Source organism: Cnephaeus nilssonii (genome assembly GCF_951640355.1).
Source record: "Cnephaeus nilssonii genome assembly, chromosome: 1".
In the NCBI taxonomy this organism is placed as follows: Eukaryota; Metazoa; Chordata; class Mammalia; order Chiroptera; family Vespertilionidae; genus Cnephaeus; species Cnephaeus nilssonii.
This window is the reverse complement of record NC_137072.1, coordinates 28,889,929-28,907,815: the sequence shown is the minus strand read 5'-3', so window position 1 is coordinate 28,907,815 and position 17,887 is coordinate 28,889,929. Positions and strand designations below refer to the sequence as shown.

Genomic DNA, 17,887 nt, shown 5'->3' with positions numbered 1-17,887 from the left:
TGAAATGCCAACCAGAGAGATGTAGGTTAGAAGAAAGCACACTTTCTTGGCTGCAATGTTTGGATTCTGAAATTTCCTGCAGTGAAGCTATTATACCCTTTTACTTTGCTGGGGTAGGCAAGGTATACCGGCTCCCTGGAAAAGGAAAAGCTGAGTATTACTTTGCTTCTCATGCCCATGGTGAGCAGAGTGTTAGACACGGACAGGTGATACTCAGTGTGCCTTCAAAGGCCTCACATGATGCCAGTTGCAACAGAATCAAACAACATCAAATATCTAGGGAAGAATCTAATGAGAAATATGCAAGATCTCTATGATGAAAATTATAAAATTTTGCTGAAAAATAAATTACAGACCTAAAATAATAGAGAGATGTAGGTAGTCATGGATTAGAAGCTTGACATCATAAAGATGTCATTACTTCAGGAATTAACAGAATCATTGCAATACCAGTAAAAATTTGAGCAGGACTTTTGGGGAGGGGGAGGGTAGCAACTGTATTTCCATGTAAAGCATTTTAGAACAATTCAGTGAATAGACAGATATGAGAATAATCTAATCAGAATTCCCAGTCAACTGGTCAGTTTCTCCCAATGGTAAAGAAGACATCTCAGAGGGCTTCCAGTCAAGATAGATGATGTAAATGCTGTGTTTGCCTCCTCCCACAACCACATCAAAATTAAAACAAAATTCAGAACCTACATTAAGAACCACCTGAAGACTAGCTGAATAGATGTCCTATAACTAAATATATACAGAAGAAGCCACAAGGAGATTGGTAAAACGGGTGGAAGCGCAGAACAGGCAGGTCCCACATTCACTCGTGGCGATTAAGAATCAAGAGGGACGGACATTGGCTGCAGAGGTCCTCTCTGAGGAGCGAGTGGCCCCAGGCTCCCTACTCCCAGGCACCAGTGCTGGGAAGAGGTGTCCCCACAACATCTGTCTGTGAAAAGCAGCAGGAATTGGATCCAGGTGAGATGGAGGGCTGCTGTAGACCCAAGCATCCTCCTAAAGAGCCAGAGCACAGACTCACTTGTTCATAAACTCACTCACTCTGGGTTCCAGTGCAGTGGCAGCATCTCAAAAAGCAACCGACGTACAGGGAGGAACTGAATTGACTAGCTTCAGGGCGAGGACTAGAGGCAGGTTTTGGAGTTATGGGGACAGAAATGCTGGCAGGCACCACTGCTCCTTTGAGACCTCTCCCAATCCAGCCAACAGGTGTAGGTGGGCACCAAATCTGAGCTCTTCAGTAACCTGGATAATACTGTTTGCCCCACCCTGGTGATTCCCTGGGACCCCATCCAATTCACACACCTGCTCTGAGTGGCTTCCAGCAGATTTTCCATAGGAGCAGCCTACCTTGGCTCACACTAAAGACTTTTTTTAAAATCTCTCAAAGATTCACAAACCCCAAACAAGAAGCGTCTGGCCTCAGTGTGCCCTGTACCTCTTCCTAAGCAGCCCCAAGCCTGGCATAAGCTACGGCCATAGTAGGCCTTGGAACATAACTTCAAGTAAGTGGCAGCTGGCCTCAGCTCATAATGTGGTGTCTACCAAAGGGTCCCAATCTAAACAATAGTGTCAGCTGGCCTTGGTTTACAGCATAGCCGCTCCCAAGTGCCTCCAAGCCCAGTACAAGAAGCAATCAACTGCAGATAACTTTGTAGCTCCCACCAGGTGGCCCTAAACTGGCCACAAATGGTGGCTAATGTAGGCCTGCACTGGAGCCCCTCCCAAGAGACTCCAGAGCAATATACCTAGTGGCTAGCATCAGAACACAGCAGAGCACCCCTCCACCAGCTCCACAAACACACTCAAAGGGCGGAATCAGCTGGCACTAGAGCCCTTCTAAAGCAACTCCCAATCTGTGGGGTCAGCTCCTGTACAACAGCTTGTGCAATGTAGTCATGGCTGGCCCTTCCCAGCCAGTCAACATGAGGGTCAATACCACAGACTGATGTGCCAATGGGAATCAAAGTTCAACTACAACAGGAGACCACACAAGGGACACTCCTGGAGCACCTAGCTCAGGTGCACATGAAAATTGTGCCACTGGGCCTCACAGGACACCTACTACATACATAAGGTCACTCTGCCAAAACTGGGAGATGTAGCAGCTCTAACTAATACATGGAAACAAACTCAGGAAGTCAGGAAAATGGGGAGACAAAGAAACATGTCCCAATGACAGTATAGAACAAAACTCCAGAAAAGGAACTAAATGAAATGGAGATAAACAATCTATTAGATACAGAGTTCACAACACTAGTTAGAAGGAAGCTCAGTGAACTTAAGGGAAGAGTAGATGAATTCAGTGAGAATTTCAACAAAGAAACCGAAAACATAAAAAAGAACCAGTCTAAATAAAGAATACAACAATTAATATTAAGAATAGATTAGAATCAACCACAGATTAGACAAAGAAGAGGATTGAGTCATAGATTTGGAAGACAAAGTAGTGGAAAACACTTAATCAAAACAGCAAAAGGAAACAATAATATTTAAAAAATGAGATGAGGATAGGGAACTTTGGGACAACCTCAAGAAGGAGAAGAGAACAAGGGATTGAAATTCTAATTGAAGAAATATGGTTGAAAACTTCCTTAACATGGTGAAGGACACAGACATACAAGACCAGAGAAGTGTGGAAAGCCCCAAACAAAATAAACCCAAAGAGGTCCACACAAACAATCATCATAATTAAAATTCCAAAGATCATAGACAAAGATAGAATATTAATATAGCAAGAGACAAGCAGTAGAGTTAATACAAGAGAGTTCCCATAAGACTTTCAGGTTATTTCTCAACAGAAACTTTGTGGGCCAGAAAGGATTGGCACAAAATATTCAAAGTGGTGAAAATTAAGGCTTACAACCAAGATTACTCTACCCAGCAAGGCTATCACTGTTGTTCTTGTGCAGAGCACTCCCTTCACACTGCCAAATCTTAATTAGCTGGCCTCATCCTGACAATTCCCTGACACTCCAACCTACCACAAAAGTCTGTGGGCACCCGATTTTGGTGTACCCTGAGACTTTTGCTAAGTGACCTCAGACCTACCACTAGCACTGAATTTGAATCTGTATGAATCTGGTTAACACCACTCATGCCTACCTTGTGTGTCACTGAAAACCTACTCGTGCAACTTGCCTAAGGCCAGAGGCTCTTTCAATGACTGAGCCTAACAGGCAGTTGGCAAGTGGAGGCAGATATCAAGGTGACTTGGACATTTTGCTGATCTGTCCCTGGGCTCTGATCTGGTGTCAGCCTGCCTTGGTGTGTAGCTTGGCCCCTTCCACACATACCCAGTCCTAGCAGAGGCAGCAAAAAACTATGGATCACTTTGTAATTCCAAACAGGTAGCCCAGGGCCTGCAATAGGCAGTGCCTTACACTGACCTGCACTGGAGTCCCTCCAAAAGGCCCCAGAACCAATAAACACAGTAGCTGGATTCAGACCATATCAGAGCACAACCAATTAGCTCCACAAGCAGCACACCAAAAGGAAGAGCTCAAAAGGCACTGGACCCTGCTGGGGCAAATTCCACTTTGTTGCATCAGCCCCTGCACAGCAGCTCATAAACTGTGGTCAGGATCGATCTCCGCAGTCAGCCAGCCTGGGGGTCAATGCCACCTATGGATGGGCCAACTGCAATCAAGATTCAAATATAACAGGAGGTCTCACATGACCCACAAAGGAACATTCCTGATGTACTTGGCTTAGGTGAACAGGGAGACTGTGTCACTGACCTTCACAAGATACCTACTACATAACACCACCTACCAAGACTGGGAGGCATAGCAGATCTACTTAATATGTGGAAACATTTACAGAAAGGCATCCAAAATGGGCAGAAAAAGAAACACACCCCAAATGAAGGAACAGGAGAAATCCCCAGAGAAAGAACTAAATGAAATGGAAGAATCAATCTACCAGATACAGAGTTCAAAACAATGGTTATAAGGATGTTCAAAAAATTTAGGGGAAGAATGGATGAATTGATTGAGAACTTAAACAAAAAGATAATAAACATAAGAAAGGACCTGTCAGAAATGAAGAATACATTAGAGGGAATCAATAGCAGGTTAGATGATGCAGAGGATAGAATCAGTGATTTGTAAAACAAGGTAGCAGAAAACATCCAATGAGAGCAGCAAAAAATATATATATATATATATATATATATATATATATATATATATATATATATATATAAATGAGAAGCACATAAATAGCCCTGAGTGGGAGGCTCAGTTGGTTGGAACATTGTCCAGTATACCAATAAAGTTGTGGGTTTGATTCCTGGTCAGAGCATGTACAGGAAGCATCTCATCGATGTTTCTCACATCAATATTTCTTTGTCTCTCTCTATCCCTTCCTCTCTCTCTAAAAATCAATAAAAACTTGTCCTCAGGTGAGGACTAAAATACCCACACATAAATACTGATACATATAAAGCAAATACTGATGGATATAAAGGGAGAGATCCACACTAATACAATCATAGTAGGGGATTTTAAACCATTTAAACATCAATGGATAGATCTTACAGACAGAAAAACAAACAAACAAACAAAAAACTAAACAGTAGCCTTGAATGGAAAACTAGACCAGATGGAACTAATTGATATATTCAGAGCATTTCACCCCAAAACAGCAAAATATAAATTCCTTTAAAGTGCTCATGGAACATTTTCTAGGATAGTCTACATGACACAAAACAAGCATATAAATTTAAGAAAATTAAAATAATATCAACCAGAGTGGTATAAAACTAAAAAGTAATTTCTTAAAGAAATCCCTGAAAAACACACAAACAGATGGAGGCTACATAATATGTCAATAAACAATGAATGGGTTAAAAATTAGGCCAACCCCATATTTATGGACTATAACGAAAGCAGTCCTAAGTGGGAAATTCATAGCATTACAGGCCTACCACGCACACACAAACAACAACCATAAAATATCTCAAATAAACAATCTAATCTTACACCTAAAGGAATGAGAAAAAGAACAACAAACAAGGCCCAAAGTGAATAGAAGGAAGGAAATAATAAAGATCAGAGTGAAAATAAATGAAATAGACTTAAGAAAAACCAATACAAAAGATCAATGAAACCAAGAGCTAGTTCTTTTAAAAGATAAACAAGATTGATAAACCTTTAACCAGACTCCTCAAAAGAGAGAGAGAGAGAATCCTAACAAATAAAATCAGAAATGAAAAGAGGAAAATTAACAACACAACAGAAATACAAAAAAATTATAATAAAATATTATGAACAACTACATGCCAACAAATTGCAATTTGGTGGAAGAAATGGATAAATTCCTAGAAACATATAATCTTCCAAAATGGAAATAAGAAAAAACACACAGATATTCTGAACAGACCAATTACAACTAGTAAAATCAAAGATGTAATGAAAAAAAAACTCCCTTCGTCCATGAACCATGAATATCCTATATAATAAAAGAGAAACATGTAAATTGACCATACCTCCGCTATGCTCACCAGCCAATCAGGAGTGGGTATGCAAATTAACTCGACAAAGATGGCCAGTTAATTTGCATACACAGGTGCCAGGCAGAGAGCAGAGCAGGAGCGCCAGCAGAGAGTGGAGCGGCTTGGGGAACTTGGCTCCCCAAGCTACCAGATGGAGAGCAGAGAGGGAGAGCTGGCAGTTTGGAGGACTTGGCAGAGTGGGAGGCTGTGGGACAGAGACAGAGCAGGAAGGGAAAACCCAGAGTGCGGGGAACACCAGGAATTCTGGGAATCATAGTTCTGGTGGCAGACTGATCTCCTAGACACTAGAGCAAAGTGAGCCTAGAGCAAGTTACTGTTGCAGTGGGAGATAGAGGGAAAGCAAAGGTGAGAGACATAAGTAAAATCAGAGTGTCTAGGAAAAATTAAAGGGAAGATAACCTAAAAATGCCTCTATTATTCTGTGAGCACCAAACCAAACTGGGTTGGAGTCTCAGACAATTCGCTCATATGATTGCAAAGACAGACAGAAACGCCCGGATTAGAGAGGGCTCCCCTGAGGCTCCCAGATTGGAGAGGGTGCAGGTCGGGCTGAGGGACCCACCCCCCGTGCACGAATCTTTGTGCACCGGGCCCCTAGTATGCATATAAGTTCCCTGTTTAATGTCCCCCTCCCCCCACCCTTGCTTTCCCATGGACACAGACAGTGGTGTAGTGAAGATATGGGAGGGCTGGATGTGGGATGGAGGGGGTCAATGGAAACAAAAACCAAAGTGAACATCTGTAATACTTTCAACAATAAAGATAAATTTTTAAAAAGTAAAATGCCTTATTTATTTTAAAGCCTCCCAACAAAAAAAAGTCCTAGACATGATGGCTTCCCAGGTAAATTTTACTAAATTTTCAAAGAAGAACTAATATTTCCCAAAGTATTCAAAAAAGTTCAAGAGGCATAAAGACTAACAAGCTCATTTTAAGAGGCTAGTATTATCTTCATTACAAAACCAGATGAAGAGAGTTGCAAAATGGTGGCAGGTTAAAATAGAAAAAAAAACATCCTAAATAATTAAATGAAGACTAGCTGGAGAGAACCCTTATAACCAAGGATGTAAAGTAGAGACCACATAGAGACTGGTAGGAAGTGCAGAGGAATGAGTGGACTGGCTCCCACAGGCAGCAACTGAAGTGGTAGAAGGATATCTTAGCTTTGGGGGGGATACCACTGAAAACTCCAGGGTCTAAACCCCAAGCTGGTCTTCCAGGCCCTGAGCACCAGAACTGAAAAAGGCGCCCACATAACATCTGGTTGTGAAAAGCAGTGGGGTTGCTGTCTGTCAGGGGGAAATGCTGGAAATGCAGGCCTCTTAAAAGGCCAACACACAAAACTTCATGTGCAGCCACTCACCTTGCGCTATGGTGGAGGGTTGGTAGAGTGGACTAGAGCTGTGTGAGGAAAATTCTGAGGTTGGGGGCTCTAGAGTTAGAGCTCAGAAGGCAGCCACCAGATTCCTGTGCTGAGACATTCCCCCATGCTACAGAGGACATCTTTCCAAGGCAGACCTTTATCATCCAGGCAGCTTTTGCCTGGGCGGGGAGGGGGAGTAAATTGCCCCACCATGTTGGAAAACCTCTCACCCCACCCTGTGGAGTTTACTCCTTGCTATGGTCGACAGCCTGAGGCTCACTGAGAGACTATGAATAGCAATCAGCATGCAGGCAAAAGCGGATCTCTTGATACCTTGTGTCTTTGCTTGATCTGCTTCTAGAACCTGGTCTAGGAAAAGCACACTTGGTGTACATCTTGGTCCTCTCCAAGGATATCGAGCCACAGCAGAGAAAGCCACAAGCTGTGGGTTGCTGATAGCTCCAAACAGGGTACACAGGGCCAGTCACAAACAGCATCTGACCACAGAGTCCCTCCAAAAAGACTGGTAGTCATAGCATATCTACCTAATACACAGCATAACACTCATAAAGAAACACTGAAAGGAATACAAAGCAGATTAGAGAAAGCTGAGGATCAGATTCAGTGATTTAGAAGAAGGGTAGAAAAAAAAATCACTCAATCAGAGAACCAAAAAGAAAAAAAAGAAAAAAGAGGAGGACATCAACAAATCAACAAATAACAAGTGCTGGCAAGGATGTGGAGAAAAAGGAACCCTCCTGCACTGCTGGCAGGAATGCAGACTGATGCAGTCACTGTGGAAGACAGTATGGAGTTTCCTCAAAAAGATAAAAATGGAACTCTCATTTGACCCAGTGATCCCACTTCTAGGACTATATCCCAAGAAACCAGAAACACCAATCAGAAAGGATATATGCACCCCTATGTTCATAGCAGCACAATTTACAATAGCTAAGATTTGGAAACAGCCTAAGTGCCCATCAGCAGATGAGTGGATTAAAAAACTGTGGTACATCTACACAATGAAATACTATGCCTCCATAAAAAAGAAGGAACTTTTACCATTTGCAACAGCATGGATGGAACTGGAGAGCATTATGCTAAGTGAAATAAGCCAGTTGGAGAAAGATAAATATCACATGATCTCACGCATATGTGGGATATAAGGATCAACATAATTTGATGAACAAGAATAGATCCATAGACAAATGATAGGGGAGGGGGGGTTAGAGAGCAACCAAAGGACTTGTATGCATGCATATTAGCATAACCAATGGACACAGGCACTGGGGCGGTGGGGGCTTGCCAGGTGTGGGAATGGCTGGGGGGTGGTTCAATTGGTGGAAAAGGAGTCATATGTAAAACTTTAGACAATAAATAAATAAATACATAAATAAATAAATAAATACATACATACATACATACATAAATAAATAAATAAAATAAGAGGAGGACAGCTTAAGGGAGCCATGGAGCAACATGAAACATAACAATATTTGAATCATAGGAGTACCAGAAGTTTAAGAAAGTGAGCAAGGGTTAGAGAACCTGTTTGAAGAAATAATGACAGAAAACTTCCCTAACCTGGTGAAGGAAAATGTCAAAAAAGTTCAGAAGACACAGAGAGTCCCAAGCAAAAAGAACCCAAACAGGCCCACACTCAGACACATCATAATTAAAATGCCAAAAATTAAAGACAAAGAGAGAACCTTAAAGGCAGCAAAAGAAAAGCACTTTGTTGCCTACAAAGAGGCTCCCATAAGGCAGTCAGCTGATTTATCTTAAGAAATTCTACAGGCCAGAAGGGAATGGCATGAAGTATTGAAAGTAATGAAAAGCAAGGATCTGAAACCAAGACTATTATCTCCAGCAAGGTTTTCATTCAAAATAGATGGTGAAATAAAGAGCTTCCCAGACAAAACAAGGCTATCACCACCAAACTAGCACTGCAAGAAATGCTAGAGATTGCTGTAATAATAAGAAGAAATAGAGAGGAAAAAATAAAAAAAACCCATAGGCATACAGAATTAAATTGGCAATAAATAAGTACCTAACAATAATAATCTTAAATGTAAATGGATTAAATGCTCCCATTAAAAGATATAAGTAGCAGAATGGATAAGAAAACATGACCCAAATATTTGCTGTCTACAAGACACCCAACTCAGAACAAAAGACTCACACAGTTTGAGAACAGTGGTTTTGTAATATAGCTTGATATCTGGTATTGTGATCCCTCCAACTTTGTTCTACTTTCTCAGGATTGCTGCAGCTTTTTGGGAGTCTTTTTTTTTATTACATACTAAAGGCCCAGTGCATGAAATTCATGCACGGGGGGTGAGGGGGACGGTTCCTCAGCCTGGCCTGCACTCTCTCCCAATCTGGGACCCCTTGGGGAATATCCGACCGCCAGTTTAGGACAGGCGTCCTCAAACTACAGACCGCGGGCCACATGCGGGTGTTTTTGCCGTTTTGTTTTTTTTTACTTCAAAATAAGATATGTGCAGTGTGCATAGGAATTTGTTCATAGTTTTTTTTTTAAACTATAGTCTGGCCCTCCAACGGTCTGAGGGACAGTGAACTGGCCCCCTGTTTAAAAAGTTTGAGGACCCCTGGTTTAGGACATCCCTCTTGCAATCTGGGACCGCTGGCTCCTAACTGCTCACCTGCCTGCCTGCCTGCCTGATTGCCCCTAACCCCTCTGCCTGCCTGCCTAATCACCCCTAACCACTCTGCCTGCCTGCCTGATCACCCCTAACCACTCGCCTACCTGCCTCATCACACTTAACCATTTGCCTGCCTGCCTGATCACCCCTAACTGCTCGCATACCTGCCTGCCTGATTGCCCCTAACTGCTCGCCTGCTTGCCTGATCACCCCTAACCACTCGCTTGCCTTCCTAATCGCGCCTAACTGCCTCTACCTGCCTGTCTGATTGCCCCTAACCACTCTTCCTGTCTGCCTTATTGCCCCTAACCACTCACCTGCCTGTGCCCCTAACCACTCTGCCTGCCTGATTGCCCCTAACCACTCGCCTGCCTGCCTGATCGCCCCTAACTACCTCTGCCTCAGCCCCCGCTGCCATGGCTTTGTCAGGAAGTTATTCCGGAATGACGTCCTGAAGGTTGTTCAACTGTCTGGTCTAATTAGCATATTATGCTTTTATTATTTTAGATGAATTTTTGGAGAGTTTCTTCTAGGTCTGTGAAATATGCCGTTGGTATCTTAATGGGGATTGCATTGAATCTATAGATTTCTTTGGGTAGTATGCACATTTTAATGATGTTGATTCTACCAATCCATGAACACGGTATATTTTTCCATTTGTTTATGTCTTCCTCTATGTCTTTTTTCAATGTCCTGTAGTTTTCCGAGTATAGGATTTTTATCTCCTTAGTTAAGTTAATTCCTAAGTATCTTAATTTTTGTTGCAATGGTAAATGGGATTTTTTTTTTTTTTTAGTTTCTCTTTCTGTAAGTTCATTATCCTATCTAATAGACAGAATATGCAAATTGACCATCACACCATCACAAAGATGGTGGTGCCCAGTCCCCTCAGCCCCACCAGAGTCCCACAGTCCTTTCCACCAAGCCTGGGGGAGGGGAGGGTGGCGGCAGGTGCACGGTGCAGCCGGACCCACCCTCAGCCCCCCAGCCGCCTAGTGTTGGCACAAGGAGCAGGCAAGCCTTGGATGGTGGCTGCCCAGCTGATGCCCGAGGCACAGGCAAGCTTCGGATGTTGGCTGCCCAGCCATCTAGGGCTGGCCCGAGGTGCAGGCAAGCCTTGGATGTCATCTGCCCAGCTGCCCAGGGCCTTCCGGGGCTCAGGTAACCAGGGGCAGCTGAGGCTTGCACTGCTGGCAGTGGCAACAGCAGGCGTGTGATGGGGGCATCGCCTTCCCCTAATAGCCATGTCGCCTCCCGCCCCTGAGGGCTCCCGGACTGTGAGAGAGGGCAGGTGGGGCTGAGGGACCCCCGCTCCAGGGCAGGAATTTTCATGCACTGGCCTCTAGTTGGTATATAAAAAAGCCATAGATTTTTGGATGTTAATTTTGTATGCTGCTATATTGCCAAATTCATTTATTAAGTCTAGTATTTTTTTGATTGAGTCTTTAGGGTTTCCTATGTATGCTATCATGTCATCTGCGAATAATGACAGTTTTATTTCTTCTTTTCCAATTTGGATACCTTTTATTACTTCTTCTTGTCTGATTGCTATGGCTAGCACTTCCAGTACTATGTGACAAAGGAAGCAAGAGCATACAATGGAGTCAAGACAGTCTCTTCAATAAATAATTCTGGGAAAATTGGACAGATACATGCAAAAAAATGAAACTAGACCACCAACTTACACCATATACAAAAATAAACTCAAAATGGATAAAGGACATAAACATAAGACGGAAAAACATAAAAATCTTAGAAGAATCCATAGGCAGCAAAATAGCAGACATGTCATAGCAATATCTTTACCAATACAGCTCCTAAGACAATGAAAACTAAGGAGAAAATAAAAAATGAGACTACATCAAAATAAAAAGTTTCTGCACAGCAAAAGAAACCATCAACAAAACAACAAGAAAGCCCACTGCATGGGGAACATATTTGCCAATGTTATATCCAATAAGGGTTTAATCTCCAAAATTTATAGGGAACTCATACAATTTAACAAAAGGAAGATAAACAATCCAAATCAAAGGACCTAAATAGACACTTTTCAAAAGAGGACATACAGAGTCATATGAAAACATGCTCAAAGTCACTAATCATCTGAGGGATGCAAATCAAAACGACAATGTGGTACCATCTCACACCTGTCAGAAAGGATATCATCAAGAAATCAACAAATGACAAGTGCTGGCGAGGATGTGGAGAAAAAGTAACCCTTGTCCACTGCTGGTGGGAATGCAGAGTGGTGCAGCCACTGTGGAAAACAGTATGGAGTTTCCTCAAGAAACTAAAAATGGAACTCCCATTTGACCCAGTAATACCCCTTCTAGGAATATATCCCAAGAAACCAGAAACACCAATCAGGATATATGCACCCCTATGTTCATAAAAGCACAATTTATAATAGCTAAGATTTGGAAACAGCCTAAGTGAACACACAACAACCCCAAATCTATGGGACACAGCAAAAGCAGTCCTGAGAGGCAATTTCATAGTACTACAGGCCTACTTTAAAAAACAAGACAAAAATTTAATAAACTGTCTAACCCTACACTTAATGATTTAGAAGGAGAGCTATAAGAAAAGCCCAGAGTAAGTAGACGGAAGGAAATAATAAAGATTAGTGCAAAAATAAATGTTATAGAGTCTAAAAAAAAAATACAAAAGATCAATGAAACCAATGCTGGTTCTTAGAAAAAATAAAGAGGATTGATGAACCCCTAGACAAAGTCATCAAGAAACAAAGAGAAAGGAAAAACTGGCACCACAGAAATACAAAGGATTGTAAGAAAATATTATGAACAACTAACTATAGGCCAACAAGCTGGACAATGTGGACAATGTACAAATTCCTAGAAAAATACAATCTTCCAAAACAGAATCAGGAAAAATCAGAAAACCTGAGTAGGCCAATAACAACTGATGAAATTGAAGCAGTAATAAAAAAAAAAAAAAAACTCCCAGAAAACAAAAGCCCATGTCTGACGGCTTCACAGGGGATTTTTTTTTTTTTTTTTTTTTTTTTACCAAAGATTCAAAGAAGAACCAATACCTATCCTCCTCAAACTATTCCAAAAAATCTAAGAGGAAGGAACACTTGCAAGTTCTTTTTATGAGGTCAGTATTATCCTAATTCCAAAACCAGATAAAGACACATATAAAGAAAGAGAATTACACGCCAATATCCTTGATGAACACAGATGCTAAAATCCTCAACAAAATATTAGCAAATCAGATCCACCAATACATCAAAAATATCATACACCATGACCAAGTGGGATTTATTCCAGGCATAGAAGGCTGGTACAAAATTTGCAAATCAATAAATGTGATTTATCACATAAACAAACTGATAGACAAAAATTACATGACCATAACCATAGATGCAGGAAAAGCATTTGATAAAATCTAACACCCATTTTTGATAAAAAATCTCAGCAAAGTGGGAATAGAGGGATCATATCTCAACATGATAAAGGCAATATATGACAACCTACAGCCAACATCATAGTCAATGGGCAAAATCTAAAACCATTTCCCCTAAGAACAGGAACAAGACAGGGATATCCACTTTCACCACTCTTATTCAACATCATACAAGAAGTCTTAGCCACAGCTTTCAGACAAGAAGAAAACATAAAACGCATACAAATTGGAAAGCAGAAAGTAAAACTGTCATTATTCGCAGATGACATGATATTGTACATAGAAAACCCTAAGGACTTCACCAAAAAGCTACTAGGTGTAATAAAAGAATTTGGCAATGTAGCAGGATACAAAATTAACACCCAGAAACTGATGGCATTTTTATACACTAATAATGAATTCTCAGAAAGGGAAACTTAAAAAAAAACACAACACAATGCCATTTACCATTGCAAAAAAAAAAAAAAAATTAAGATACTTAGGAATACACTTAACCAAGGATTTAAAAGACCTGTACTCAGAAAACTGCAGGATGTTGAAAAAAAAAGAGAGGACAATATAAATAAGCGGAAGAATATATATCATGTTCATGGATTTCTAGAATTAACATAATTAAAATGTGCATACTATCCAAAGCAATCTATAGATTCAATGTAATCCCTATTAAAATACCAACAACATATTTTATAGATCTAGAAAAAATACCTGAAAAATGTATATGGAACCAAAAAAGACCCCAAATAGCCACATCAATCTTGACAAAGAAGAACAAAGTTGGAGGGTTCACAATACTGGATATCAAGTTATACTACAAAGCCACTGTACTCAAAAAAGCATGGCACTGGCACAAGAACAGGCATATAGATCAACGGAATAAAACAGAGATCCAAGCCAGTAAGCTAATTAATATTTGACAAAGGAGGCAAGAGCATACAATGGAGTAAAGACAATCTCTTCAATAAATGGTGTTGAGAAAATTGGACAGATACATGCAAAAATAAACCGATACTAGACCATCAACTTATACCATACACAAGAATAAACTCAAAATGGATAAAAGACTTAAATGTAACTTGTGAAACCATAAAAATCCTAGAAGAAACTACAGGCAGCAAAATCTCAGACATCTCTCATAGCAATATGTTTGCTGAAACATCTCCTAGTGAAAGGAGTTTTTAGGGGTAAAATAGGCAGGTTAAGGAAGTGTCAGAAATTAGGGGGTCCAGGGGGTGGGGGAGAACCTCAAGGCTGCAAAGCTGGGAGCTGCCAGAAGGAATACATTCACAGAATAAGGGGCTGGGGGCTGCCAGAAGGCATACATTCACAGAATAAGGGGCTGGGGGCTGCCAAAAGGTATACATTTACAGAGTAAAGGGAGAGGAAGCCACCCACTCATAGAATAAAGAGGAAGGCCACAGGGAATAGAAAAACAAAAGGGAGAAAAAGAGGGGAACCCCACCTGGGGTTTGAGCTCTGAAGCTGCTATAGTGACCAATCAGAGTGGATATCAGGACACAAAGAACTGCAGCCTTTATAAACCTTAGAAAAGAGGGACTTAGTGGGTCTCTCTTCCCCTCCGCACATAGAGTCTGTGCTTGTTTCCCAATAAATCTCCACCTTTTCCTATACCACCTTTTGTCTGAGGCTTCATTTTTCAAACCCACCTGGACAAGAACCTGGGAAACCACCTTTGCATCCTGCCCAGAGGAAAAATAACACAGTCCAGTTCAATTTCCCCGTTTCACTAGGGCAAAGGACACTAAGGAGAAAATAAACAAATGGGACTACATCAAAATAAAAAGTGACTTCTGCACCTCTGGTTTCTGGCCCAGCCAGTGCCTGGGATGACTGCCACTCAGTCCCTACCTGAGTGCTGTGCAGGCACACTGCAGGTGGCCCTCGGCCTGGAGAACTCTCTTCCCAGGTTGTGGAAAGACACTACAAGCCTGAGGTGGAAGTCAGGAGTAGCAAAGAGCTCCTGTTTTAACCTGTGACCATCAGCAGGAATGAGGAGGAAAAGGTTCTGATTGAGGGCTCCATCAATTCTGTGTAGGTCAGCATTGCTGTGAAACCGGCTGATGAGATTGAGATTTTATGCCACAAGTTCATGTGCTTCATGATGAAGCGAGCAGAGAATTTCTTTATTCTTCAAAGGAAACCAGTGGAGGGTATGACATCAGTTTTCTGATCACCAGCTTCCACACAGAGCACATAAGTTGGTGGACTTTGTAATCCACTTCATGGAGGAGATTGACAAACAGATGAGGGAGACGAAGCTGTTGGTCAACGCCCATGCTGGCATTGTGGCTGAGGAGTTCCTCAAGAATTTTTAAACATCTGGCTGGATCTCGTGGCCTTCCCCCTCAGAATCTCCTATGTCTCTGGGAATGCATCCTGGAGTCACTTCTCGGAGCAGCAGAGCAAGCGGAGGAGGGGACCTAGAGTGGGGTGGGCATTGGATGGCGGGGGCGGGGTGTGTGCGTGCTAGCTGGCAACAATGCAGCAGTGGACCTGCCCCAAGGCCACACGTGCCTGGTCAGGCTGGCTTCTGCTGTTCAATCCCTGAGCTGGGACAGAATTTTTTAAATGTCTTGAAACTTAAACTCTGTGCTTGTAGGAAACTGTAACCTTTTTGTCTTTTTTTTTTTTAACAAACAATCTCCACCTCCAGTGGCTGTGACTGGTCCCAGTGATTGTACCTTATTGGTCGTCATAGGTCGGGGCAGGCCTGGAGCCAGAAGGGGACTACTGTTCCTCCCCCAAGCCACCCCACGGGATGGAGGGAGGTTTCAGACTCCAGTTCGTCTCCCTTGCCCTCTTATTCTCAAGCCTCCTTGGGTCCAGGAGAAGCGGTGGCCAGCTTCCTGAGCTCTGCCTAAAAATGGCCACCCAGCACTGGTTGAGGACCAGGGATGAACCATGGCTACCAGCCATACCTAGGAGCTAAAGCCAGAAAGCCAGGCAACCTCTGGCCACAGGGACCGCTTCAAGCCCGCCCAGCTGAAGGGGGCCACTGTTCCGCCTTGTCTGTCAGTGCAGTGCCTGTGCGAGAGGTGGAGAGGTGAGTCCTCTCAGGCTCCTGGCTGGGTCTTCCCACCTGCTCTGGCTCCTCTGATCCCATGCTCCCTGTACCTTTTCTTATTCTGGCAGATCCTCCCTCCCCTGATTAAACTCTCTTCTTGTCCCTTTGGGGCCGCATGAAAAAATATAAAAAATAAAATAAAAAGCTTTTGCACAGCAAAAGAAACCATTAATAAAATGAAAAGGGAGCCCACTGTATGGGAGAAGATATTTGGCAATGATACATCTGATAAAGGGTTAATATCCAAAATATATAAGAAACTCATACAACTTAACAAAAGGAAGACAAACAATCCAATTAAAAAATGGGCAAAAAGCCTAAATAGACACTTATCCAAAGGGGACATACAGTTGACTAAGAGACATATGAAAAAATGCTCAAAGTCACTAATCACCAGAGAGATGCAAATTAAAATCACAATGAAGTATCACCTCACACTTGTCAGAATGGCTACCATCAACACATCAACAAATGACAAGTGCTGGTGAGGATGTGGAGAAAAAGGAACCCTTGTGCACTGCTGGTGGGAATGCAGCCTGGTGCAGCCACTATGGAAAACAGTATGGAGTTTTCATTTAAAAATTAAAAATGGAACTGCCATTTGACCCAGTGATCCCACTTCTAGAAATATATCCTCAGAAACCTAAAACACCAATAAGAAAGAATAAATACACCCTTATGTTTATAGGAATTTACAACAGCTAAGATCTGGAAACAGCCCATGTGCCCATCAGTAGATGAGTGGATAATAAAGCTGTGGTACATTTATACCATGGAATACTATGCAGCAGTAAAAAAGAAGGATCTCTTACCCTTTGAGACAGCATGGAGGGACCTGGAAAGTATTATGCTAAGTGAAATAAGCCAGTCAGAGAGAGACAAGTATCCTATGATCTCACTCATAGGTGGAATTTAAGGACCAAAATAAACTGATGAACAGAATAGATCCAGAGATATAGAAGCATGGAAGAGACTGTGGAATCTCAGAGGGAAGATGGGGGTGGGTGGGAAAAGATTAACCAAAAAACTTGTATGCACATATATATAACCTATGGTCATAGAAAATAGTGTGGTGAAAGCCTGGGGCGGGGGGCAGATGTGGGCTAGAAGGGGTCAATGGGAAAAAAAAGGGATATCTGTAATACTTTCAAAACTAAAGATAAATTTAAAAAAAAAAGATGAAGACACTACAAAGAAAAAAAAATATAAGCCAAATCATGGATGAACATAGATGTAAAAATCCTTAACTAAATATTAGCAAACTGAGTTCAACAATACATTAAAAGATCATACACCATGATCAGTGGGATTTGTTTCTGGTATGCAAGGTTGGTACAATATTCACAAGTCAATAAATGTAATGCACCACATAAACAAAAATGAACATATCAATAGATGCAGAAAAAGCATTGACAAAAATCTTACATCCATTCATGATAAAAACTCTCATTAAGATGAAGACAGAGGGACCATAACATAATAAAGATCATATATGACAAACCCACAGCTAAAATCATACCCAGTAGTAAAAAGTTGAAGGATTTTTCTTTAAGATCTTAAACAAGACAAAGATATCTACCCTTCACCATTTTGTTCAACATAGTACTGGAAGTCATAGTCACAGCAATCAGACAAGAGAAAGAAATAAAAGGCATCCAAATTGGAAAGAAGTAAAACTGTCATTTGCAGATGATATGATACTATACAGAGAGAACCCTAAAGATTCCACTAAAAGACTATTAGAACTGATAAATGAATTCAGCAAGGTAGAATACATAGTTAATATTCAGAAATTGGTTGCCTTTCTATACTCC

The 17,887-nt window shown here is 41.6% G+C and overlaps 1 protein-coding gene and 1 pseudogene across 5 annotated transcripts in view; one reads left to right on the top strand and one right to left on the bottom strand.

The window, feature by feature from the left end:
* Nucleotides 1-17,887, bottom strand: part of FRMD4A (FERM domain containing 4A) — a 341,454-nt gene that overhangs the window by 32,541 nt on the left and 291,026 nt on the right. The window lies entirely within an intron of this gene.
* Nucleotides 15,099-15,324, top strand: LOC307104031 (actin-related protein 2/3 complex subunit 4-like; annotated as a pseudogene). Its single transcript has one exon. The product of its transcript is annotated as an actin-related protein 2/3 complex subunit 4-like (transcript).